This window comes from Nuphar pumila, chromosome 9 (assembly GCF_984573655.1).
Source record: "Nuphar pumila chromosome 9, dmNupPumi1.hap1.1, whole genome shotgun sequence".
Lineage (NCBI taxonomy): Eukaryota > Viridiplantae > Streptophyta > Magnoliopsida > Nymphaeales > Nymphaeaceae > Nuphar > Nuphar pumila.
Window position 1 is genome coordinate 45,104,840 of NC_143257.1, and position 27,596 is coordinate 45,132,435.

Genomic DNA, 27,596 nt, shown 5'->3' on the forward strand with positions numbered 1-27,596 from the left:
TTTTGAATTTGAGATAAAAGAAAAAGAAAGGAAATTTCAAAGTCATAAATGGACTTTGAATTTAAAATTTTGAATTTGGATGAATGTTTGAAAATTGAATTGAATTCTAGCTTTGAAGTTTTGAAATCAGAAGGAAAATTAGGAAATATAAATAGATTTGGAAAAGATGGGATTGATTTGAAAGTTAGGATGAAATGGAATTGGATTTAAGGATTGGTATTGGAAATAGAAATTGATTTTGAAATAAGGAATTTCAAGATGGAATTTGAATCCAAAGTCTGGATTCCCAAATAGATTTGAGATTTAAAATTGAATTCTGGATTTAGAATCTGAAATTGGATCTGAAATCTGAAGTTGGGTTCTGAATTTTAAATAGAATTGGGTTTTGGATCCTAGAATGAATTTTGGATCTGAAGTCTGAGATCCAAAGTAGAATTGGGTTTTTGGATCTTAGAATGAATTTGGATCTGAAGTTTGAGATCCAAAGTAGAATTAGGTTCTGGATCCTAGAATGGATTTGGATCTGAAGTTTTGAATGGAATTGGAAACAAGATTTGGAATCCAAGATAGAATTTGGATCTAAAGTCTGAGATCCAAGATAGATTTGGACTCTGGACCCTAAGATGGATTTTGGATCCTAGAAGGGTTTTTGGATCTGAAGTTTGAGATCCAAAAGTAGAATTGGTTTCTGGATCCTAGAACAGACTTGGATCTGAAATCTGAGATCCAAAGTAGAATTCGGTTCTGGATCCTAGAATGGACTTGGACCTGAAGTCTGAGATCCAAAGTGAAGTTGGACTCATACTTGGAAATCTGGATCCAAGTTGGGATTAGAGCCTAACTTTGGATTTTTGTAATATCAAAATTCATTTTGAGAATGAATTTCAAAGTCAAATTGGACTTTGAACTTGAATTTGGAATTCATAAAATGAATCAAGTTGAATTTTAAACTTTGAATTTGATTTGAAGGTTTTGGAAATGAGATAGAATTGAAATAGGAATTTGAAGAAGAGATATTCACAATCACTTGGATTTTAAAAGAAAATTTTGAAAATACGATGCAATTCTATCCTAAATGATGAATGAATTTGAATAAGTTTGAAATTGGATTTTGAAAATCATATTTCATTCTTTACATGAATTGAAATAAGATGGAAAATATAATACATCCTTGACTATGGTCATTGAATGTATTATATAATAATCTATATTTAAATTCAGGTGAAGAATAAAACATATTTTTGTGCTTTTATAGAGTTTAAAATGAAATTAACTCTCAATATACCCTGACTATGGCCATTGGTATATATTTTGAGTCAATTTTAAGTTAAACTCTAATAAAAGAAAGAAATATTTGGAAATATGATGATTTTCGAAAAGGGGGATCCAGTGTAGATCCAGTGTTATTTCATGAAAGATAAAAATGCTAAGTCTTGTTTACATCCCGTCTATGGCCATTGATGTAAATCGTCAACTTAAAATTAATTTACCTCTTACGAAATTGTGCACGTGCCATTCGTGTTTCACCATTGTGAGACTTTTGGAAATAAAGGCAAAAATGCATGAAAACAAGCAATTCATGACATTTTCCATGCTCATTCATTCTACTTAAAGCAGAAAATGTAAATTCTCATTAAAATTTAGCTATTACGTCATTGAATTGAATTTGAAATTGAATTTAACATTCCTAAGCTAAAATAATATTTTTAACTTACTTCCTGCAAAAGTGGGTTAATACAAATACAAGGAAAGATAACAATAATACATGAAATCAAGAAATCAAATGGTGAAATGAATCTAAGATGTATGTGAGAATCCATATATACATGGAGAAATAGAATATACGTATTTTAAAGATAAGACTTAGACCTAATGAGAAAGGTACATGATTATACTTATTTTATGATGGAAATACCCAAATTAATGATGATACTCAAAATCTAACACCTATTGCAAGGATTGAATTCATATACATTCATCTAAAGATGATATCTAAGTGGGTGGGTATTTGTGAAAATACAGCAAATGCATGGGAGGTGGAATATAGCAGCAGGTAAGGAAGGAGTGCAAATGTATAGGATGTATGTGCATAATGTGGCATGCAACCAGTGAATAGTAACAAGTGCTATGGTTACAAGGACGCATGTGAAGGCTGCTATCCTGGGCAAGGTAACAAGTGTTGTGGAGACTGTACCCCAAGCACAGGGAAAATAATGGTAGTTTGTGCTGGGCAACAAGGGTGGTATTGTTATGTAATATCGTGCCCAGTCAAGCGGAGAAAGATGCAGCGGCAAGCAAAAAGGGTGTTTAGCAGAAATTGTACAGTAGCAGAGGCTGCAGGGATGCTGGAGGTTAGATGATTTTTTAAGAAATGGAGGTAAGCTAGATGAAATGGGGGTGATGTGCAGCTGGAAGCATCAAAATATTGTGGCTTGGTCAATGGAGGCCCTGAGTGAGTGCCTTGTGGTAGTAATTGAATGGGTATGAATGGAGAGACTACTACTGTAGTCACAACAGGTGAATGTGCTGTGTAAGGTGATGCAGGGGTGGACACAGCAATAATGAAATCATGGCATTACTTGGCAGTGGGGTTGTGATGGAATAATAGAAATATATGTGAAAATGTAAGTGTAAATGTCGATGTAAAAGTGACAAGTGTAACGGGCATAATGTATATAGGAAATGCTGTATATATGAAATGGGTAGCCAAAGAGAGTTGTAGCAGCACATGAGCACTGCTATAGGCGTGCCGGTGACTACAGCAATACCAAATACTGCTGTAGATGGTGAATGTACGTGGCTATGTAACCGGTGCAGAAGCATGCATGGTTGATATTGTGCTGGGATTGGGTGATTGAATGGCAAGCACGATGGGTTATGTCAACACTGAAGGGTTTTTGACAATGAAAATCGGGCTGGAGAAATGACCTTGAGCAATGTTCAGCAAGTAGGATGAATATATATATATTCATCTGCGGTAGAAAGATTGGTCAGTCTTAAGATAGCCACGGATCAGGATTTTTGATATACACTATTTACTCAGATTTGAAAAGCACGAACGACAACATACTAAATTGACCTTCTTCAGATTAGCAAATGAAGATGATAGTGATAACAAACGCAATAAGCCAGCAGATAGAAAAATAATTCTCTTTATGCATGAACACCATCATAACTAAAATTCTGAAGTCACCAAACAGGTTTCTTGTTGATCTTGCTGCCATTCTCTCAACCAGATAACAGGGAATTTGATTGACCAGCAATTTCAATGCTTCAGTTGAGCTAGGATGCAACTTCAAGCACAGGGCAACCGGTAAACAACATTTTCTTCTTGAGTTTTTACTGCTAACACATTTAATTTCTAAAATGAAGAGGCTCAGACAGGGCTTTAAATCTCCTAATTTCTGGTAATGCGAGTATTCAACAAAATGTACCTTCAGTAGACCCAAAAGTGCCTAGGTTTTGCCATTATACTTAGGAAAACAATCATTTGGGCAAAACAGTCTTAATCACCTGTTTGTAATACTGCAATACCAAACACAACCCACTTCTAGGATGAAAAACAAGGAGATCGATATATCAATACAACCACAGGGACGACCAAATTGGTACAGTGGAAATATATATTTCAATAGATATAAACAACAAGGTTTGTTAATTACAGCAGAGTCGAAAGAAGACAATACTTACCTGTTCTCTTGTCTTAACCTGTCACCATCAATGACACATGGCTGGCACCGGATTAATTCCAACCAGTTGCATATTAAACAAATCCAGAGTCAAGACCAATTTATTCCATTTCAGCTCAATGAAGCACAATTTTGTAGCAAATCAAAACCTCGCTTAGAGTTAGAAGAACAGAGAACAGAAAAATGAAAAAGTAACTAAATAGATGAATAATATGCTTATGAGATTCAAATGAATACCTGATAATGAATATATTATCAACACCCTGACGATATCAAATTAGTTTGCCATGCAACCCCTCAAATTAAGCCAACGCCAAGAATTTGCTTAGGCCCTCCATGTTGTCTTACAGCAAACAAGTAGCAAAGTGATGAGCGAGACCTGTCATACGATGTTAAAATGAATAATACTAATAACCTGTATGATATGATAGAGTGAATTTAGGATAATCCATAACTCGTATCATAAGAGGGAAAAACAAAGCCATACATACTGTGATATAGGTACAACTACTTGGAAGTTCTAGATGTTATACAACAATTCCAGAAGAAGGGATGCAAATAGGGATGTGCATCGAGAATGTATGAATGTTTACAGAAAAATAGCTACGGATGCTGGCTAAATAAATATGATGTAATGGCCGATGTGAAACACTGAGTCAAATGTCAATCGGAGATCAGGATGAATGTGGGAAGAAAACACAACACAAAATCAAAATGATGGCCGATTAAACAAAAGCAGGAAATTAAATGTCAAGAGAAATGATAAAGATGTAAACGGGAAATCAGAAGGAAAATAGAGATATAAACAGGCAGTCAAGAAACTTAAAATGGAAGGATTGTAACAAAATTGGATTAAAATGAAATGCCATAAAATGGGAACAGAGGAAATAAAAGGGAAATAAAACAACAACAAGAAGAAAAAAAAAAAAATGAAGAACATGATCCTAAAACAAAAGATATTTCTATTGAAATCGACAGAATATTGAAATTATAATACACACAATGTAACTCAAGATACAAAAAGCATATGTAGTGATCTACTCACGGTACATTAATTCCAACAACCAATTTTATATAGGGGATCAAACTTGCAATTCGAATGGTAGGTCATTCAAATGAAATTGCAGGAAAATAAAGAAATGAATTACAGGAAAATGAGTAAAAGAAAGACCATATACTGAATTGATGCAGGTACGCCGTAATGGAATATGTCGATAAAATAAAAATAAGAGTGAAACAATCAGAATATAAACGGATCAATAGAGGGGAATTGAGAATCCACTGTAATACAATAATTGAAAGAAGAAAGAGAGAATCAAAGTAAAATAAAGAGAGTAAAACCAGAAAGAAAACTTAAACCTAAAATCAAAAGGTAAAAGAACAATTGATTACTGCTAACAGAACGAAATTAAAAAGGAAAGGAACAAAATAACAAAGAAAAGGAAAAAAAATAAAAAAATAAAAAAAAATAAAAAAAAAGGGGACATGGATCAGGATAAACTAAAACAAAGATTCATAAGTAAATAGGATAGAGAGTGTTGGAACACAAGTGTTCCATTTCTGTTGCACATATATAGGTCGATCTTATTGCAAACAGATCGATTCTATATGTGTGTTTTAATAAAGAACGAAAGGAAAATCAGAAAATAAGATAGAAGAAGGAAACGAAATTGGAGAAGAAAAAGAAAAGGATTGTCACTTACCTTGGCCTTGGCGTGAAGATTGATTGGCTTCCTTCAGCTGCTCGGAAGAGAAAGACTCGGGGATCCAAAGGAGAGAGAAGAGGGAAACGAAGAAGAGGCGTATGGAGGGGTGAAACACGATCGTGAAGAAGAAGTGGGGAGGTGAAGAAGCGGTGTAGAGAGGAAGAAGGTGCTGGGGTGAAGATGGATGGCGAAGCCTTCCCCTTCGTGCCTCTTTAAAGAGGAAGAAGAAGCTTCGGGAGGATTGTTCAGTTGAAGATGGACGAGAGAGAGAGAGAAAGAATGCGAGAGAAAGAGAGAGCCGGCCATCCATCTTCTTCCCAAGGTCTCTCAAAGAGAAACCCAAAAAAGGGTTCATTTGTAAAAAAAAATGGTTTTTCCAAAAAGAGGCTCCTTCAACAAGATTTTTCATAAAAATGGTTTTAAAATGATTTTTTTAGCAAAATTGATTTAGAAAGCTTAAACTCATTTGTTTTTCTCATAATTTTTCCAATTTTTTGGTTTTTTGCGTTATTTTTCCATTTTTTTGTATTTTTAGAATAAAAATCCTAGAGTTTTACGAGAAACCATAGGTCAAAACTAATTTTTTGTGTTTTTGTAAAATATTTACAAAAGGGAGTTTTTCTGAGAATTTAAAAGCTATTTTGAGAAAACTTCTTCAGAAATGGGTTTGGATCCGGATTTTGAGGAAATATGGATTTAAAGTACTGGATTTGGACCCATAATTAATTTTGAATATACCAATATGGATTTTAATTCAGAAAATCTGAAGAACGCTTGAAATTTAGCTTTAAAATCGCTTTAATTTTCTCAGAAGATGTAGTCAGGGGCAAAAGGGTGATTTCACAAATTTTTGAAAAATTTTGGGTGTTCACAGATGCCCCTCTTTGGTACTAAGCCGGTTGAAAGCCGAGCTTAGTGGCAAAGATAACACTCCAAATTTTGAAAATGCCCCAGTCAGCAGATCTGAACTGGGTGTGGAAGAAGTATTTTGAAAACATGGCTTCTCAGGCTTAAAACCTTATCTTGACTAGTTTTGGGGAGCCGAAATCCTCGAAAATAAGATGATTGAATAATAGAGGATGAGGAAATCGTGATGGGACTCTGGATGAAAATTCGGAGATGGTGGGAAATGAGAATTTTGATCAGGTCTCATGGGTGAGACAAGATACTCTTTTTGGAATGATTCAGGTTTAGCCCTTAACTTGGAGGGGACGAAGATATATCATAAATGAACTGAATGAGGAAAGGAATACATGAGAACCTTGATGGGACATTTTGGAAAATGCCTTGTGAAATGAAGCTCAAGTAGGATCCTATCCTGGATGGATATACAAAGCATGGATTCCTCGATGGGAAGAGCCATGATGGGACTGGAAGAAAACATCTTGTCAAAATGAGGAATCTCGTTGGAACGAGTCTCAGGTTTAACCTAAACCTGCAAGGAAGATACCTCGCGAAGCGAGGTTCCGGGTTAACTCTTAGCTTGAATAGGAAATCTACCATATGGGTTTCTCAAATGGAGAAACCATAATGGGACCTTCGGAATTTGGATGAACAAATCCGAAAGGGGTTTTACGAGAGGAAGAAAATATAGGGTTCCCTAAAGCTTTGAAAAGGGGAAGAAATTGGGCGTCTCATTGTTGAGACTGAAATAGCTTTTGAAATCTATGACCTCCCGTAGGGGGTTCAGGTTTGACCCTTATCCTGAGTGGGGGAAATCTACCATACAAGTTTCTCAAAAATGGAGAAAGCACGATGGGACCTTCGAAATTTGGACGAACAAATCCGAAAGGGGTTTTGCGAAAGGGGGGAAATCTACCATACAGGTTTCTCAAAAATGGTTCAGGTTTGACCCTTATCCTGAGTGGGGGAAATCTACCATACAGGTTTCTCAAAAATGGAGAAACTATAATGGGACCTTCGGAATTTAGACGAACAAATCCGAAAAGGGGTTTTACGAGAGGAGGAAAATATAGAGTTCCCTAAAGCTTTGAAAAGGGGAAGAAATTGGGTGTCTCATTGTTGAGACTGAAATAGCTTTTAAAATCAAATGACCTCTCGCAGGGGGTTCAGGTTTGACCCTTATCCTGAGTGGGGGAAATCTACCATACAGGTTTCTCAAAAAATTGAGAAACCATAATGGGACCTTCGGAATTTGGACGAACAAATCCGAAAGGGGTTTTTGCGAAAGGAGGAAATATAGGGTTCCCTAAAGCTTTGAAAAGGGGAAGAAATTGGGCGTCTCATTACTGAGACTGAAATAGCTTTTGAAATCAAATGATCTTTCGCAGAAGGTTCAGGTTTGACCCTTATCCTGAGTGGGCGAAATCTACCATACAGGTTTCTCAAAAGTGGAGAAAGCATGATGAGACTTTCGGAATTTGGATGAACAAATTTGAAAGGGGTTTTTGCGAAAGGAGAAATATAGGGTTCCCTAAAGCTTTGAAAAGGGGAAGAAATTGGGCGTCTCATTGCTGAGACTGAAATAGCTTTTGAAATCAAATGATCTTTCGCAAATGGTTCAGGTTTGACCCTTATCCTGAGTGGGGGAAATCTACCATATGGATTTCTCAAAAATGGAGAAACCATAATGGGACCTTCAGAATTTGGACGAACAAATCCGAAAGGGGTTTTGCGAAAGGAGGAAATATAGGGTTCCCTAAAGCTTTGAAAAGGGGAAAAAATTGGGCGTCTCATTGGTGAGACTGAAATAGCTTTTGAAATCAAATGATCTTTCGTAGATGGTTCAAGTTTGACCCTTATCCTGAGTGGGGGAAATCTACCATACGGATTTCTCAAATGGAGAAAACGCGATGGAACCTTCAGAATTTGGACGAACAAATCCGAAAGGGGTTTTTGCGAAAGGAGGAAATATAGGGTTCCCTAAAGCTTTTGAAAAGGGAGAGGAAATGGGGCGTCTCATTGCTGAGACTGAAATAGCTTTTGAAATCAAATGATCTTTCGCAAGAAATTTCAGGTTTTTGACCCTTATTCTGAGTGGGTCGTCCCTACGGAATTCTTTAATGAGAAAACCGTGATGGGACAGGAAGAGATACTTCCTTCATAGGCAACTCTTTTTGGGAAATATAAATAACACTAGGTTGCATCAAAAAATGGATATTTAATGTTTATTTCATTCTTGAAAGAAAAAAAAAATTGCCAATAAGATAAAATCGTAGTAGATTCAAACGCTTGGAAATGTGCACGTATGTGCAAAAGATATTCCCTCTTTTACCTAGAGTATTTCTCCCAAATGAGGTTAACTCCTCAGTTCTAAGAGTCAGATTCAAATTTTTAGCGCTGATGATTTTCTTTAAGGAAGCTATCCATTTCCTTGATATGAGAAGAGAAGAAATATTCTTAATTTCATAAAAGCAAGTAATGAAGGGATATTGATAAAAGAATTTTGCATGAGAAAATATGACTTTTGGCAACTTTGGCAGTTTCATATCTGGGTGTTTTCCCACGATGATCTTTTTGCACTCTTTTTGAGTTATTGGGCTTTCTCGGTTTTTCACATCATCCTTCATTTGGATGTCCTGACTTTTCTCTCTTTTTCAGGGAAGGGTACGTCACAAACTCCTTCATCTTGGAGATGTTCTGATCCTTCTTTTATCTCAGGGATTTTATGGATGACATTGGCTCAAAAGGTCTTTAGATGATAGCAGAAATCAAATATCTTTTAGGGTTTATCGGTAGGCTCATCACACTCGCCTTCATCTTGACGGTGATCTGAACTTTTCTTGGAAGGATCCTTCACAAACTCTTTCATCTCGGAGATGATCCAAATCTTCTTTAGCCTCGGGGGTCTGCTCGCATATTCGTCTTTATCTTGTCGACAGTTGAGAGATCCCTTTTGCGGATATTTGATTGCAACTTTAAACGAATGAGAAGATATGGGTTGAGTGGACTCTTTCTATAGCTCGAGATGTTTCCACTTACTGATTGCCAGAAAGCTATTTTTAAACATGCGCCATAGCCAAGATCAATATCAATTCGCTTTTGGATTTTCAACATCATTGAAGATTTCTTTCACTGATCATATCGAGGACATTTCTTACATCCTTTTGGTTGATCAACAGGAAAAGATTTGAATTTTACCTCTTTTTCGCAAAAAAAATCACCTTTTTGGAAAGAAATACTAGAGGTAATCTGAGAAAATTCTTTTTTTGTAGTCAGACTTTTAGGATCAACAAATGCTTTTAGCAAATTGGCAAAGTTTTCAAGAATTCCTTGTGAAATAATCACTCAATATAGATTTTGATGAGACCTTGAGTTGCAATCTTTGATTTTGAAAATACATGACCAGCAAAAGTTGGAACTATTGAAATACATGACCAGCAGAAACTGGAACGTTTGAAATACATGACCAGCAAAATCTGGATCTTTTGGAAATACATGACCAACGAAAGTTGGATCTTTTGGAAATGCATGACCAGCGAGATGCTGGATCTTTTGGAAATACATCAGATTTAAGTCAGAACTTGAATTTTGTAAAAAGGAAAGAATTTGATCAGAACACTTAATTTAGAAGGTTACCGATGCGAGGACCGGATTTCCTAAATGAACTCAACATATGATTGAAAATTTTGAGAAATAACCAATGCGAGGACTGGGTTATGAAGATAAGCTAGATTTGGAAAGTAAAGTTTTAAGGAGAGGTTCTGAATTCAATGGACTGTCACATCCTAACTGCGTGTGGTCTGTTTTCAGGATTTATCTCCTTATCCTGAACTGAGAAGGAAGGAAAGAAATACCTCGTTAGCAGGAGGCATCAGGTTTATCCCTTAACCTGAAGGGAAAAGGAAAAATCCGAGTTGGGACTTGGATAAAAGATAAAGAAAAACCCGAGTTTTGAAAACTCGAATTTCTAAAAAAATGATTGATTTCCAATGCGAGGGTTGGATTCAAAAGGAAATCCTGGTCGGAACTCAGAACTCCAAATGAAAAGTAATAGAAGAAAAACCCAAGCTGGAACTCAGATTTCTAAAGAAATGATGGATTTCCAATGCGAGGATTGGATTCAGAAGAAAGTCCTGGTCGGAACTCAGAACTTCGAACGAAAAATAATAGAAGAAAAACCCGAGCTGGAATTCAGATTTCTAAAGAAATGATGGATTTCCAATGCGAGGATTGGATTCAGAAGGAAGTCCTGGTCGAAACTCAGAACTCCAAATGAAAAGTAATAGAAGAAAAACTCGAGCTGGAACTCGGATTTCTAAATAAATGATGGATTTTCAATGCGAGGATTGGATTCAGAAGGAAGTCCTGGTCGAAACTCAGAACTCCAAATGAAAAGTAATAGAAGAAAAACCCGAGGTGGAACTCGGATTTCTAAAGAAATGATGGATTTCCAATGCGAGGATTGGATTCAGAAGGAAGTCATGGTCGGAACTCAAAACTTTGAACAAAAAATAATAGAAGAAAAACCCGAGCTAGAACTCGGATTTCTAAAGAAATGATGGATTTCCAATGCGAGGATTGGATTAAGAAGGAAGTCCTGGTCGAAACTCAGAACTTCGAATGAAAAGTAATAGAAGAAAAACCTGAGCTGGAACTCGGATTTCTAAGAAAATGATGGATTTCCAATGCGAGGATTGGATTCAAAAGGAAGTCCTGGTCGGAACTCAGAACTTCGAACGAAAGATAATAGAAGAAAAACCCGAGCTGGAACTTGGATTTCTAAGGAAATGATGGATTTCTAATGCGAGGATTGGATTCAGAAGGAAGTCCTGGTCGGAACTCAGAACTTCGAATGAAAAATAATAGAAGAAAAACCTGAGTTGGAACTCAGATTTCTAAAGAAATGATGGATTTCCAATGCGAGGATTGGATTCAAAAGGAAGTCCTGGTCGGAACTCAGAACTTCTAACGAAAGAATAGAGGGAGAAGCCCAAGTGGAAAACTCGGGTTTTTGACAGAAAGTTTTTAATCGAAAGATTGAGTTTTGAAAATTTGCCAGTGCGAGGACCGGACCTGGGATTGAGAATGGCCATTTAGAGGACTGAATTTATTTGCATGCGATCTGATTGCCCCCTTATCTCGACTGGGGAGAAAATAAAGTTTAAAAAGAATTGACGAGAAGAGATAGAAATTCATGGGAGTTTTGACAAAAGAGAAGAATCAAGGAAATTTTATGGAATTTTATTTTTGTAAAAGAATTCTCACAGGTAGCATTGTTGCTCCTTATGAGGGGTTTCAGGATTATCCCTTATCCTGAATGGGAAAGGAAATAAAATTTAGGCAAAAGTTGATGAAAAGCTTTGATAAAGAATTGGAAGAATTAAAATTTAATTAAGAAATAAAATTGATAAAATTGGATGAAGAAAAAGATTTAGCAGAGATTAATGAAGCTTTAAAAGAGAAAGACATTCAGGACTATCCCTTATCCTGAAGAATGAAGGACCTCGTAGGATGAGGTTTCAGGTTTTATCCCTTAACCTGAAAGGGGGGGAGAAAGAAAGAAAAAGAAGAAAAAAGAAATACCTCATGGGAAAGAGGCATCAGGTTTGTCCCTTAACCTGAAAGGGTAAAATTTTGAAATAAGAATTAATAAGATGGATGAATAACTTAATAAAAATGAATAAAATTGATAAATCTGACAAAGATGGATAAACAAAAGGTTGATAAAAGTTGAGAAAAAGAGTTTGATCCTGCTTGCATGTGAGATCTTTAAAATGAGAGAAGAAGATGAGAAAATCATTTTTGGAAATCAAGATTAACCACAAGAGCTAATCTTTGAAAGGGGATCATTCATGAGAGATCATCATGAGGGTTAATTTTTTGAAGCAATGATTTGAAAACCAATTTGTAGAAAATATGATCAACACGAGGGTTGATATTTGAATGCAATGATTCAAAATCATTTTTTAGAAAATATGATCAACACAAGGGTTGATCTTTAAATGCAATGATTTGAAATTAATTTTTTTAGAAAACATAATCAACACCAGGGTTGATCTTTGAATGCAATGATTTGATATCAACTTTTTAGAAAATATGATCAACACAAGGGTTGATGTTTGAATGTAATAAAATCAAATTTTTGGAAAATGAGATCAACACAAGGGTTGATCATTGAATGTAATGAAATCAATTTTTTGGAAAATGAGATCAACACAAGGGTTGATGTTTGAATGCAATGAAATCAAATTTTGGAAAATGAGATCAACACAAGGGTTGATCTTTGAATGTAATGGTTCAAAACCAATTTTTAGAAAATATGATCAACACAAGGGTTGATTTTTGAATGTAATGATTCAAAGTCAATTTTTGAAAAATATGATCAACACAAGGGTTGATCTTTGAAATGCAAATAATTTGAAATCAATTTTCAGAAAATATGATCAACGTAAGGGTTGATCTTTGAAATGCAATGATTTGAAATCAATTTGTAGAAAAATATGATCAACACAAGGGTTGATCTTTGAAAAAAGGTTGTAATAAAATATTTGAACTAAAATTTTCATGATTTTTGAAAGACCCTCATAGGTAATATCATTTCTCTCATGAATGATGTCAGGATTGTCCCGCATTTTGAAAAACAAATTTAATGCCCCAATATAGCAAAAAGAAGAAAGTATTGAATATCAAAGATATAAAGAAAAATCAACACTTCATTGATAAGCAAAAGTTTGATAACAGAACTGAATATTTACAAGTATGCTAAAAAAAAAAGGTCACAAAGACTGGGCTGACTTGCCCCTACAAAGCGACTGACAGAAAGGGATGAAAACGAAAAACCCTTGGCATTCTCAATTCTCTGATTGGTCTGGAAAAGGTCCAGTTGAAACTGCAGGCTGCTCTTCTCCTTCCTCTGGTACCAGAGCTCTTTATCAATGTAGTCCTGCACAATGTTTTTGAGGATGAAGCAGCGCTCCGTGTCATGCCCCCTCGCTCGATGAAACTTGCAAAAGCGATTCTTCCATTTCCCTTTGGTGACAGAGGGATCATTCTGCTTTGGGAGTTTGATCATTTCTTTCTCGAGCAGGTATTGGAGAACTTCTTCGATCGGCTGACCTAGAGGAGTAAGCTGACGATCATAACCCCAACCTTCATGCTTTGCTTTCTTCGGCTTGCTTAAATTCTGCCGAGTGTTGACCCCTTCCTGGTAGCTGGACTGAGCTTGCATTTTGGGAGATTTGGATGCTTTTCTTCTTCATTTTTGACAAAGCAATTCTTATCAAGGCAGTCTTGAACTATATTCTTGAAGTCAAAGCAATGTTCAGTGTCATGCCCTGTTACTCGATGATACCCGCAGAACTGGTCTATATATTTTCCCATGATTGTGGAAGGGTTGGCGGCTTTTGGGAGCCTGAGTAATCCACTAGACAACATGTATTCGAGGACTTTGTCGAGCGGCTCATCTAAAGGAGTAAAATCTCGACCCTTGCTCCAATCCTTGCGCTTTGGTTCTTCTTACTTCTTGTCTTTTTGCTGAAGACTGTATTGAAGAGGTCTATCATGGTTTTCACAATATTTCCTAATATGGCTTTTATGCTCTCTCAAGTTGCTGTTCTGGTTGCCTTGATTGCTGCCCCTGTTGGCTTTAGAGTTTCCTGCACTGATGTGGCTGTGTTCAGTCATGGGGAAAGTGACAGGTGCCTTTCCTTCTGTGGGAGCTTTTCTGCAATTGGCTTCAGCTTGTTCAGACAATATTTCAACCATCATCCTTTTGAATAATTGGTATATCGCGGGATCGATCTCACTTTTGCTGTCCTGAACTCCCTTTCTGACAGATTTTTGAGAATCCATTCCTTACTCTCTCTGCTTGTAACTGGGATGTTAGAGCAGTGTAGTCTCTGAGCTTTGCCTGACTCAACTGATAGCGTTGATGCTCTCTGTAGAGCATAAATGGGTCTTTTAGAAAAGATCTAGGAAGAAATTTTAATAAAGGAGGAAATCATAATCTGAAAATGAAAACATCCCATTACGAGGAATCGGTTTGTCACCAAAATTTGCGACAACCGCACTGTTTTTCTGAAAAAGGATAAACAAGTAAAATGTGAATAAAGATAAATTTTGAAAAGGACATATCCTGACAAAAGATGTTTTATTGTAACTGAGGGTAAGGAATAGAATATAGAAAAGGAAAATTTTGAAGAATTGCAGGCAGGATAAAAAAGAATTAGAAGAAATTAAGAGAAGAAAAAGGAAAATACACCTGGGTTTTAAAACAAGGAGGAAATTTTGAATAATATATACCCAGGGTTTTGGAAAATATAGGGAATATAAAATATCATACAATCATAGATATACAAACAAGGAAGCACAAACAACAATCCCTAGAGGCTGACTCTAAATGCAATATTTTGAAATGGCTTGTAGGACCTCAATCCTAACGCTAGGGTTCAGATCATCTAATTCCAATCAAGATACGCCGATATACTCAAGCCGAAACTCGAAGTACGTGGCATAGAAATATTTCTCCGGTTCTAAAGTAATGGCTCCCCAACATCCTTGAGCACCTACCGATATACCTCAGACTATGGCCCTTAGGTACGTGGTAGGGGGGCACAAACCCAAATAAGTGGTCCAGTTGTGAGGCTCTCTCCCGAACTATGGTTCAGTGAGACAGCCCAGCAACGTGAAGACCGGGACAATATAGGTAAGGAGGTTTTCAAAATATGCTCAACGTGCAATAAATCAGATGTCTCTAATGCAAGTCCTAAAGAGATAGATTAAAATGAAGAGAAGCATACACTTGCATACATTGTTTTGCATTCAATCCCTAAAATTGAGGAGAGTTGCATTTCAGACCTAAGTCTAATGTGAGCATGGAATAATGTCCTCAATATGGTCCTACCAAACCATACTTAAATCCTATATGCAATGATGTCAGCTTAGGATAGAGTCTAGGCTCCTAAGGTTTGTATGGAAATGAAACTGACATATGTAGAATAAAAACTTAGAAAATATCAAAGCAAAGGAAAAGGCATTAAATTCAACCGGACGAAGACGAGTCCCATCACGGTCGCCAAAACTGTGATCATCGCAAAATTTTTCCTCTCGTAATATTCTCTCTCTTCCTTCTCTCTTCCTTTCCAACCTCTATTTTCCTCTTTTTTGAGGGGAGAAAATAAAAGACGGAAGGAAAGAGAGAAGAGAAAAGAAAAGAAGAGAAGAGGAACTCTTTTGCGGGGTATCACTTGACCTTAATTTTGAAAATATTTAGAAAATAACTCGCCTCCGTTTTTGAATTATTTGCAGGAAAAATGGGAGACGGGATCCGCTCGTCGGTACGAGGTTCGACCGTTCCTGGTGCCTTTACCAGAGGTAATCGAACCAAGGGTCGAATTTATGTCTTTTGCTTTGCTAAGAAATTATCTAAGAATTTATCCTAAGTCTAAATGCACAAAGAATCATGCTTGTGCAATGCAAAAGATGTATGCTCTCTTTTGAAAGATGTTTTTGAAATTTTCCAAGTATTTCTGAGATGAATTTGATGATAGAATGAAGAAACGGTTTCTAACTTAGAACTTAAGATTAAAGTTCTAAGTTTTTGAAATAATCAGAGCCAGGGAAAATAAATCTGGATTTTGAAAGGAATGATTTTGAATTTGAGATAAAAGAAAAAGAAAGAAAATTTCAATGTCATAAATGGACTTTGAATTTAAAATTTTGAATTTGGATGAATGTTTGAAAATTGAATTGAATTCTAGCTTTGAAGTTTTGAAATCATAAGGAAATTTAGGAAATATAAATAGATTTGGAAAAGATGGGATTGATTTGAAAGTTAGGATGAAATGGAATTGGATTTAAGGATTGGTATTGGAAATATAAATTGATTTTGAAAACTGGAATTTCAAGATGGAATTTGAATTCAAAGTCTGGATTCCCAAATAGATTTGAGATTTAAAATTGAATTCTGGATTTAGAATCTGAAATTGGATCTGAAATCTGAAGTTGGGTTCTGAATTTTAAATAGAATTGGGTTTTGGATCCTAAAATGGATTTTGGATCTGAAGTCTGAGATCCAAAGTAGAATTGGGTTTTTGGATCCTAGAATGAATTTGGATCTGAAGTTTGAGATCCAAAGTAGAATTAGGTTCTGGATCCTAGAATGGATTTGGATCTGAAGTTTTGAATGGAATTGGATCCAAGATTTGGAATCCAAGATAGAATTTGGATCTGAAGTCTGAGATCCAAGATAGATTTGGACTTTGGACCCTAAGATGGATTTTGGATCCTAGAAGGGTTTTTGGATATGAAGTCTGAGATCCAAAAGTAGAATTGGGTTCTCGATCCTAGAACAGACTTGGATCTGAAATCTGAGATCCAAAGTAGAATTGGGTTCTGGATCCTAGAATGGACTTGGACCTGAAGTCTAAGATCCAAAGTGAAGTTGGACTCATACTTGGAAATCTGGATCCAAGTTGGGATTAGAGCATAACTTTGGATTTTTGGAATCTCAAAATTGATTTTGAGAATGAATTTCAAAGTCAAATTGGACTTTGAACTTGAATTTGGAATTCATAAAATGAATCAAGTTGAATTTTAAACTTTGAATTTGATTTGAAGGTTTTGGAAATGAGATAGAATTGAAATAGGAATTTGAAGAAGAGTTATTCACAATCACTTGGATTTTAAAAAGAAATTTTGAAAATACGATGCAATTATATCCTAAATGATGAATGAATTTGAATAAGTATGAAATTGGATTTTGAAAATCATATTTCATTCTTTACATGAATTGAAATAAGATGGAAAATATAATACATCCTTGACTATGGTCATTGAATGTATTATATAATAATCTATATTTAAATTCAGGTGAAGAATAAAACATATTTTTGTGCTTTTATAGAGTTTAAAATGAAATTAACTCTCAATATACCCTGACTCTAATAAAAGAAAGAAAGAAAGAAATATTTTTGTGCTTTTGGTATATATTTTGAGTCAATTTTAAGTTAAACTCTAATAAAAGAAAGAAATATTTGGAAATATGATGATTTTCGAAAAGGGGGATCCAGTGTAGATCCAGTGTTATTTCATGAAAGATAAAAATGCTAAGTCTTGTTTACATCCCGTCTATGGCCGTTGATGTAAATCGTCAACTTAGAATTAATTTACCTCTTACGAAATGGTGCACGTGCCATTCGTGTTTCACCATTGTGAGACTTTTGGAAATAAAGGCAAAAATGCATGAAAACAAGAAATTCATGACATTTTTCATGCTCATTCATTCTACTTAAAGCAGAAAATGTAAATTCTCATTAAAATTTAGCTATTACGTCATTGAATTGAATTTAACATTCCTAAGCTAAAATAATATTTTTAACTTACTTCCTACAAAAGTGGGTTAATACGAATACAAGAAAAGATAACAATGATACATGAAATCAAGAAATCAAATGGTGAAATGAATCTAAGATGTATGTGAGAATCCATATATACATGGAGAAATAGAATATACGTATTTTAAAGATAAGACTTAGACCTAATGAGAAAGGTACATGATTATACTTATTTTATGATGGAAATACCCAAATTAATGATGATACTCAAAATCTAACACCTATTGCAAGGATTGAATTCATATACATTCATCTAAAGATGATATCTAAGTGGGTGGGTATTTGTGAAAATACAGCAAATGCATGGGAGGTGGAATATAGCAACAGGTAAGGAAGGAGTGCAAATGTATAGGATGTATGTGCATAATGTGGCATGCAACCAGTGAATAGTAACAAGTGCTATGGTTACAAGGACGCATGTGAAGGCTGCTATCCTGGGCAAGGTAACAAGTGTTGTGGAGACTGTACCCCAAGCACAGGGAAAATAATGGTAGTTTGTGCTGGGTAACAAGGGTGGTATTGTTATGTAATATCGTGCCCAGTCAAGCGGAGAAAGATGCAGCGGCAAGCAAAAAGGGTGTTTAGCAGAAATTGCACAGCAGCAGAGGCTGCAGGGATGCTGGAGGTTAGATGATTTTGTAAGAAATGGAGGTAAGCTAGATGAAATGGGGGTGATGTGCAGCTGGAAGCATCAAAATATTGTGGCTTGGTCAATGGAGGCCCTGAGTGAGTGCCTTGTGGTAGTAATTGAATGGGTATGAATGGAGAGACTATTACTGTAGTCACAACAGGTGAATGTGCTGTGTAAGGTGATGCAGGGGTGGACACAGCAATAATGAAATCATGGCATTACTTGGCAGTGGGGCTGTGATGGAATAATGGAAATATATGTGAAAATGTAAGTGTAAATGTCGTTGTAAAAGTGACAAGTGTAACGGGCATAATGTATATAGGAAATGTTGTATATATGAAATGGGTAGCCAAAGAGAGTTGTAGCAGCACATGAGCACTGCTATAGGCGTGCCGGTGACTACTGCAATACCAAATACTGTTGTAGATGGTGAATGTACGTGGCTATGTAACCGGTGCAGAAGCATGCATGGTTGATATTGTGCTGGGATTGGGTGATTGAATGGCAAGCACGATGGGTTATGTCAACACTGAAGGGTTTTTGACAATGAAAATCGGGCTGGGGAAATGACCTTGAGCAATGTTCAGCAAGTAGGATGAATATATATATATATATATATATATATATATATATATATATATATATATATATATATATATATATATATATATTCATCTGCGGTAGAAAGATTGGTCAGTCTTAAGATTGCCACGGATCAGGATTTTTGATATACACTATTTACTCAGATTTGAGAAGCATGAACGACAACATACTAAATTGACCTTCTTCAGATTAGCAAATGAAGATGATAGTGATAACAAACGCAATAAGCCAGCAGATAGAAAAATAATTCTCTTTATGCATGAACACCAGCATAACTAAAATTCTGAAGTCACCAAATAGGTTTCTTGTTGATCTTGCTGCCATTCTCTCAACCAGATAACAGGGAATTTGATTGACCAGAAATTTCAATGCTTTAGTTGAGCTAGGATGCAACTTCAAGCACAGGGCAACCGGTAAACAACATTTTCTTCTTGAGTTTTTACTGCTAGCACATTTAATTTCTAAAATGAAGAGGCCCGAACAGGGCTTTGAATCTCCTAATTTCTGGTAATGCGAGTCTTCAACAGAATGTACCTTCAGTAGACCCAAAAGTGCCTAGGTTTTGCCATTATACTTAGGAAAACAATCATTTGGGCAAAACAGTCTTAATTATCTGTTTGTAATACTGCAATACAAAACACAACCCACTTCCAGGATGAAAAACAAGGAGATCAATATATCAATACAACCACAGGGACGACCAAATTGGTACAGTGGAAATATATATTTCAATAGATATAAACAACAAGGTTTGTTAATTACAGCAGAGTCGAAAGAAGACAATACTTACTTGTTCTCCAGTCTTAACCTGTCACCATCAATGACACATGGCTGGCACCAGATTAATTCCAACCAGTTGCATATTTAACAAATCCAGAGTCAAGACCATTGCATTCCATTTCAACTCAATGAAGCACAATTTTGTAGCAAATCAAAACCTCGCTTAGAGTTAGATGAACAGAGAAAAGAAAAATGAAAAAGTAACTAAATAGATGAATAATATGCTTATGAGATTCAAATGAATACCTGATAGTGAATATATTATCAACAGCCTGACGATATCAAATTAGTTTGCCATGCAACCCCTCAAATTAAGCCAACGCCAAGAATTTGCTTAGGCCCTCCATGTTGTCTTACAGCAAACAAGTAGCAAAGTGATGAGCGAGACCTGTCATATGATGTTAAAATGAATAATACTAATAACCTGTATGATATGATAGAGTGAATTTAGGATAATCCATAACTCATATCATAAGAGAGAAAACAAAGCCATACATACCGTGATATAGGTACAACTACCTGGAAGTTCTGGATGTTATACAGCAATTCCAGAAGAAGGGATGCAAATAGGGATGTGCATCGAGAATGTATGAATGTTTACAGAAAAATAGCTACGGATGCTGGCTAAATAAATATGATGCAATGGCCGATGTGAAACACTGAGTCAAATGTCAATCGGAGATCAGGATGAATGTGGGAAGAAAACACAACACAAAATCAAAATGATGGTCGATTAAACAAAAGCAGAAAATTAAACGTCAAGAGAAATGATAAAGATGTAAATGGGAAATCAGAAGGAAAATAGAGATATAAACAGGCAGTCGAGAAACTTAAAATGGAAGGATTGTAACAAAACAGGATTAAAATGAAATGCCATAAAATGGGAACAGGGGAAAGAAAAGGGAAATAAAACAACAACAAGAAAGAAAAAAAAATGAAGAACATGATCCTAAAACAAAAGATATTTCCATTGAAATCGACAGAATATTGAAATTATAATACACACAATGTAACTCAAGATACAGAAAGCATATATAGTGATCTACTCACGGTACATTAATTCCAGCAACCAATTTTATATAGGGGATCAAACTTGCAATTCGAATGGTAGGTCATTCAAATGAAATTGCAGGAAAATAAAGAAATGAATTACAGGAAAATGAGTAAAAGAAAGACCATATACTGAATCGATGCAGGTACGTCGTAATGGAAAATGTCGATAAAATAAAAATAAGAGTGAAACAATCAAAATATAAACGGATCAATAGAGGGGAATTGAGAATCAACTATAATACAGTAATTGAAAGAAGAAAGAGAGAATCAAAGTAAAATCAAGAGAGTAAAACCAGAAAGAAAACTTAAACCGAAAATCAAAAGGTAAAAGAACAACTGATTACTGCTAACAAAATGAAATTAAAAAGGAAAGGAACAAAATAACAAAGAAAAGGAAAAAAAAATAAAAAATAAAAATAAATAAAAAAAGGGGACATGGATCAGGATAAACTAAAACAAAGATTCATAAGTAAATAGGATAGAGAGTGTTGGAACACAAGTGTTCCATTTCTGTTGCACGTATATAGGTCGATCTTATTGCAAACAGATCAATTCTATATGTGTGTTTTAATAAAGAAAGAAAGGAAAATCAGAAAATAAGATAGAAGAAGAAAACGAAATTGGAGAAGAAAAGGAAAAGGATTGTCACTTACCTTGGCCTTGGCGTGAAGATTGATTGGCTTCCTTCAGCTGATCGGAAGAGGAAGACTCGGGGATCTAGAGGAGAGAGAAGAGGGAAACGAAGAAGAGGCGTATGGAGGGGTGAAACACGATCGTGAAGAAGAAGTGGGGAGGTGAAGAAGCGGTGTAGAGAGGAAGAAGGTGTCGGGGTGAAGATGGATGGCGAAGCCTTCCCCTTCGCACCTCTTTAAAGAGGAAGAAGAAGCTTCGAGAGGATTGTTCAGTTGAAGATGAACGAGAGAGAGAGAGAGAGAGAAAGAATGCGAGAGAAAGAGAGAGCCGACCATCCATCTTCTTCCCAAGGTCTCTCAAAGAGAAACCCTAAAAAGGGTTCATTTGTAAAAAAATTTGGTTTTTCCAAAAAGAGGCGCCTTCAACAAGATTTTTCATAAAAATGGTTTTAAAACGATTTTTTTAGCAAAATTGATTTAGAAAGCTTAAACTCATTTGTTTTTCTCATAATTTTTCCAATTTTTTGGTTTTTTGCGTTATTTTTCCATTTTTTGTATTTTTAGAATAAAAATCCTAGAGTTTTACGAGAAACCAGTCAAAACTAATATTTTGTGTTTTTGTAAAATATTTACAAAAAGGGAGTTTTTCTGAGAATTTAAAAGCTATTTTGAGAAAACTTCTTCAGAAATGTGTTTGGATCCGGATTTTGAGGAAATATGGATTTAAAGTACTGGATTCGGACCCAGAATTAATTTTGAATATACCAATATGGATTTTAATTCAAAAAATCTGAAGAACGCTTGAAATTTAGCTTTGAAATCGCTTTGATTTTCTCAGAAGATGTAGTTAGGGGCAAAAGGGTCATTTTGCAAATTTTTGAAAAATTTGGGGTGTTCACAGTAAGACAGTCATGGGCATGAGTAATTCCAAGTAATGTTGAAAGTCCTGATCTGACATTTAGATATCCTGGCTTAGAGGAGTTGAAGATTTGATGTAGTGAAAAGGAAAACCTTGGTGGTAACCCAAATGAAGTAGAAGTATCATGTAGTCGTAGGTCATCCCAAATACTATTAACTCGGTCTACCTAAATTTTGCTCTCCTGGTAATAGTGGTTGAAGGATGGAAATAGGTGCCCCTGCAGAAAAAAATTTAGGTCATAGGATATAAACAAACAACATTTTTCTCACATCATCTCTGTACACTCACAACCAACTATTCATGTTACTTTATCCCCTAAACAACTACTTTTAGCCCATCTACTGCATATCATTCCATTTATATATATATATATATATATATATATATATATCATTTTGAGCATTCTTTTACCATCAACATCTATATGATATGTGCAATTTTTCTTCTCTTTTCGTACTAATCAAGTATCTTGTAGGAGAATATGTGGGAAAGGTCATTTTTTATTAGTTGTAAATTCACTTTCATGTATTGTAATAGATTAGACCTTAATGAGAATTTACATTTCCTATTTTAGATAGAATGAATGAGCATTGTAAATATTATAGATTGCTTATTTTCATGCCTTTTATCTTCATTTTCCAAAATTTCACAAATGGAAACACGAACGACACGTGCACCATTTCGTAAGAGGTAATTAATCCTAAGTTGATGATTTACATCAATGGCCATAGTCAGGATGTAAACAAAACTTAGTATTTTTATCTTTTATAAAATAACACTGGATCCACACTGGATCCTTTTTCAAAAATCATCATATTTTCTTTAAATATTTTCCTATTTTACTAGAATTTAATTTGAAATTAATTCAATATATATACCAATGGCCATAGTCAGGGTATATTGAGAGTTAATTTCATTTTAAATTCTATAAAAGCACCAAAAATGTTGAATTTAAATGTGGTTATTATATAATATATTCAATGACCATAGTCAGGGATATATTATATCTTCAACCTCATTCTTAGTTCATTTAAAGAATGGAATAGCTTTTCAAAATCCAATTTCAAAATTATTCAAATCCATTCATCATTTAGGATAGAACTGCATCATATTTTCAAAATTCCTTTTTCAAAAACTCCAAGTGATGTTAATATCTTCTTCAGTCAATCTTCAATTCTTGTATAATCCAATTCATCTTTTCATTTTCAAATTCTATTTCATTTTTTTCAAATCTCGAAGTCCAATTTAACTTTGAGATTTCAAATTCATTTTTCCAATTCAAATCAGATTTCAAAGTTCAAGTTTGACTTTGAAATTTCAAATTCATTTTAAAACTTTCAATTCAAAACAGATTTCAAAGTTCAATTTGACTTTGAAATTCCAAATTCATTTTATATTCAAAGCTCCATTCAAATTCAAAGTTCAATTTAACTTTGAAACTCTTGATTCATTTTTTCCAAATTCAAGTTTCAAATTCTCCAATTTGACTTTGAAATTCATTTATATATTCCAAGTTTAAATTTTCAAAACAATTCTGAAATTCCAAAATCCAAAGTTAGATCCTAATCTTGGATCCAGATTTCCAAGTATAAATCTCCACCTTTTTGGATCTCAGACTTTAGATCCAAAATCCATTTAGGATCCAGAACCCAATCTCTACTTTGGATCTCAAACTTCAGATCCAAATCCATTTTTAGGATCCAGAACCCACTTCAACTTTGGATCTCAGACTTCAGATCCAATTCTATTTTAGGATCCAGAATCCAACTTCATTTTGGATCTCAGACTTTAGATCCAAAATCCATCTTAGGGTACAGAGTCCAACTCTATCTTGGATCTCAGACTTCAGATCCAAATTCCATCTTGGATTCCAAATCTTGGATCCAATTCCATTCAAAATTTCAGATTCACGTTCCACCTTGATTCCAATTCTTAAATCCAATTCTTATTTCCAGGTTCTAAATCCAAAATTCAATTTTGAAATCTATCTAGAATCCAAACTTTTTTATTTCAAATTCCATCTTGAATTTCAACTTTTAAATCAATTCTAGTTCTCAATTCTATTTTTCCCACATTTCATTCTGATTTCAAACTTTAAAAGTTAGAATTCAAATCCGTTTCATCTCTATTCTGATTCAAAGTCCATTTATGATCTTGAAGTTTCCTTTCTTCTCCTTTTATCTCAAACTTCAAAATCATCTCTTTCAAAATCCAGATTTATTCTTTCCAAACTCTGATTATTCCAAAATCTTAGAACTTTAAATCTCAAAGTTCTAAGTTAGAAACCATTTCTTCACTTCCTTATCAGGTTCATCTCAGAAACACTTGGAAAATTTCAAATCATTTTCAAAAAGAGCATATATCTTTGCATTCGCACAAGCATGATTCTTTGTGCATCTAGACTTAGGATAAATTCTTAGATAGTATTTAGGCAAAGCAAAAGGCATGAATTCGACCCTTGGTTCAATTACCCCTGGTAAAGGTGCCAGGAACGGTCGAACCTCGTACCGACGAGCAGATCCCGTCTCCCAGTTTTCCCGCAAATATCTCAAAACGGAGGCGAGTTATTTTCGTAAAAATTTTCAAATTAAGGTCAAGTGAGACCCCGCAAAAGAGTTCCTCTTTCTCTTCTTTTTTTCTTTTCTCTTCTCTCTTTCTTTCTCGTCTTTTATTTTCTCCCTTCAAAAAGGAAGAAATAGAGGTTGGAAAGGGAAAAGAGAAGGAAGAGAGAGAATATTACGAGAGGAAGAATTTTTGCAATGATCACAAACGCCAATCAGTATCAATGTCATGATACGATCAATGATGATATTCAGATCTGATGACACATCCAGAACAAAGCATACAAATGGATTGATGGGTATGCGACTTCGACTTAAAAAGACGATGCAACAGATTTCGTGAAGACCACACATGAGAATGCTAACGATGCCATTAAATCAAAACAGAAAATAAGCTGTGCGAAAACACAAAAAGAGAAAAATAAAATAAAAATAAACGGTAAATTATGCAAAAAAAAAATGCAGAACTAAGAGAGAGATATGTGTTGAAACTTATATGCTTCTGTTGATTTTGCAATAGATGGGTCGATCCTGCTCTATGCAGGTCGATCCCATCATGGCTGCATTAGGACCAAATTAAAAGAAAAGAGGAAAGGAGATAAACCAAAGCTCTAAAAAAAAAGAAATGATGGCTACTCACTGGGGTTTTGTGCTGCGGAGTGGTCAGCTTCTTTAATCAGACGGAGGAAAACCCAGGAAGTAAGAAGGAGAGGAACTTACTGAAACAGGTTGTGCTTCCTTGATTGTGCTTGAAAATCCGTAGGAGAGAGAAAAGCCTCTTTGGCCGCCCAGAAGGGGATGAGATAACGAAGAGATGAAGAAGGATGCGGGGGTAGCAGATGGATGTTGCTTGATGATGATCGATCCTCCAGAAGCAAAGCAAGTGGAGTGAAAATGGATGGAGACAGTGGATTTGCAGAGAAGCTCCAATGATGATAGGTTTAATGGATGCCAGAGACAAAAAAATGAGTCCTCAATGCCTTGTTACTTCAAATAAGATGGATGGAAAGGGAACCCGATCACCCATTGCCCTTTAGAAGCTCAGAGGCTTCCTCTTAAAGGGGAAGTAGAGGATTCAAGAGAAAGTCCATTGCGGATGGAAGGTGAAGAATAGAGGGTTGGTTTGAGATCTGCGATGGAGAGAGGAGAGGAGAGAAGCATGGGAGGAGTCTGTTGAAAATCTTCCCTTTTCCAAAAAAAGGTTTCCTTTTTGGGAAATTTTTGTAAAATGGTTTAAAAAGTGAGGTTTTTAGAAAAATCAACTTAAAAGGTTTCAAAACCATTTGTTTTCTTCGTAGTTTTTCTAATTTTTTTTTTGTTTTTGTGTTTATTTTTCATTTTTTTTGTATTTTTAGAATAAAGTCCCAAAGTTTTACGGAAAAACAAGGATTAAAACTATTTTTTTTTGTGTTTTTGCAAAATATTTACACAAGGGGGTTTTTCTGAGAACTCAAGGCGATTTTTGAGAAAATTTCTTCAGAAAACAAATTTATATCCAAAATTTTAAGAAATATTCGAGGCTTACCACCTCGAACTGAGAAATATAGGATTGGAGATCCAACAGAGTGCCAGATGAATTGCTCGAGCCATCTAGAACCATTTTTTGGTATTTTTATACTTTTAATTTGGAAATTGGACAACGAGGCTCAAATTTGTATTTAAAACACTGGGATTGGTTCCAGAATTGAATTTAAATGGAATTTTATCCCGAAAATCTGAAGATCAACTTTAAATTAGCTTTGCTTTTCTCAAAAAATGGAACCAGGGACAAAAAGGGTTATTTTTACAAAATTTTAAAAAATTTGGGGTGTTCACAGATGCCCCTCTTTGCTACTGAGCCGGTTGAAAGCCGAGCTTAGTGGAAAAGAAAACACTCCAAATTTTGAAAAAAAATGCCCCAGTCAGCAGATCTGAACTAGGTGTAGAAGATTTTTTTTTAGAAACATGGCTTCTCAGGCTTAAAACCTTATCCTGAATGGTTTCAGGGAGACGAAATCCTCGAAAATGATATGATTGAGTAGAAGATGAGGAAATCGTGATGGGACTTTGGGCGAATATCCCGAAACGGTGGAAAAATCAGAATTTTGATCAGGTCTCATGGGTGAGACAAGATACTTTTTTGGGATGATTCAGGTTTAGCCCTTAACCTGGATGGGGACGAAGATATATCAAAAATGTATTGAATGAGGAAAGGAATACATGAAGACCTTGATGGAGCATTTTTTTTGGAAAATGCCTTGTGAAATGCAGTTCAAGTGAAATCCCTGCTTCGATGGATATATGAAGCATGGGTTCCTTGATGGGAAGAACCATGATGGGACTGGGAGAAAACATCTTGTCAAAACGAGGAATCTCGTTGGAACGAGACTCACATTTTACCCAAACCTGAAAGAAAAAATACCTCGCGAAGCGAGGTTCCAGGTTAACTCTTAGCCTGAATAGGAAATCTACCATACGGGTTTCTCAAGTGGAGAAACCATAATGGGACCTTCAAAATTTGGACGAACAAATCCGAAAGGTGTTTTGCAAAAGGAGGAAAATATAGGGTTCCCAAAGCTTTGAAAAAGGGAAGAAAATGGGGCATCTCATTGCTGAGACTGAAAATAGCTTTTAAAATTAATGACCTTTCGCAAAAGGTTCAGGTTTGACCCTTATCCTGAGTGGGGAAAAATCTACCATACGGATTTCTCAAATGGAGAAAAACCGTGATGGGATGGGAAGAGATA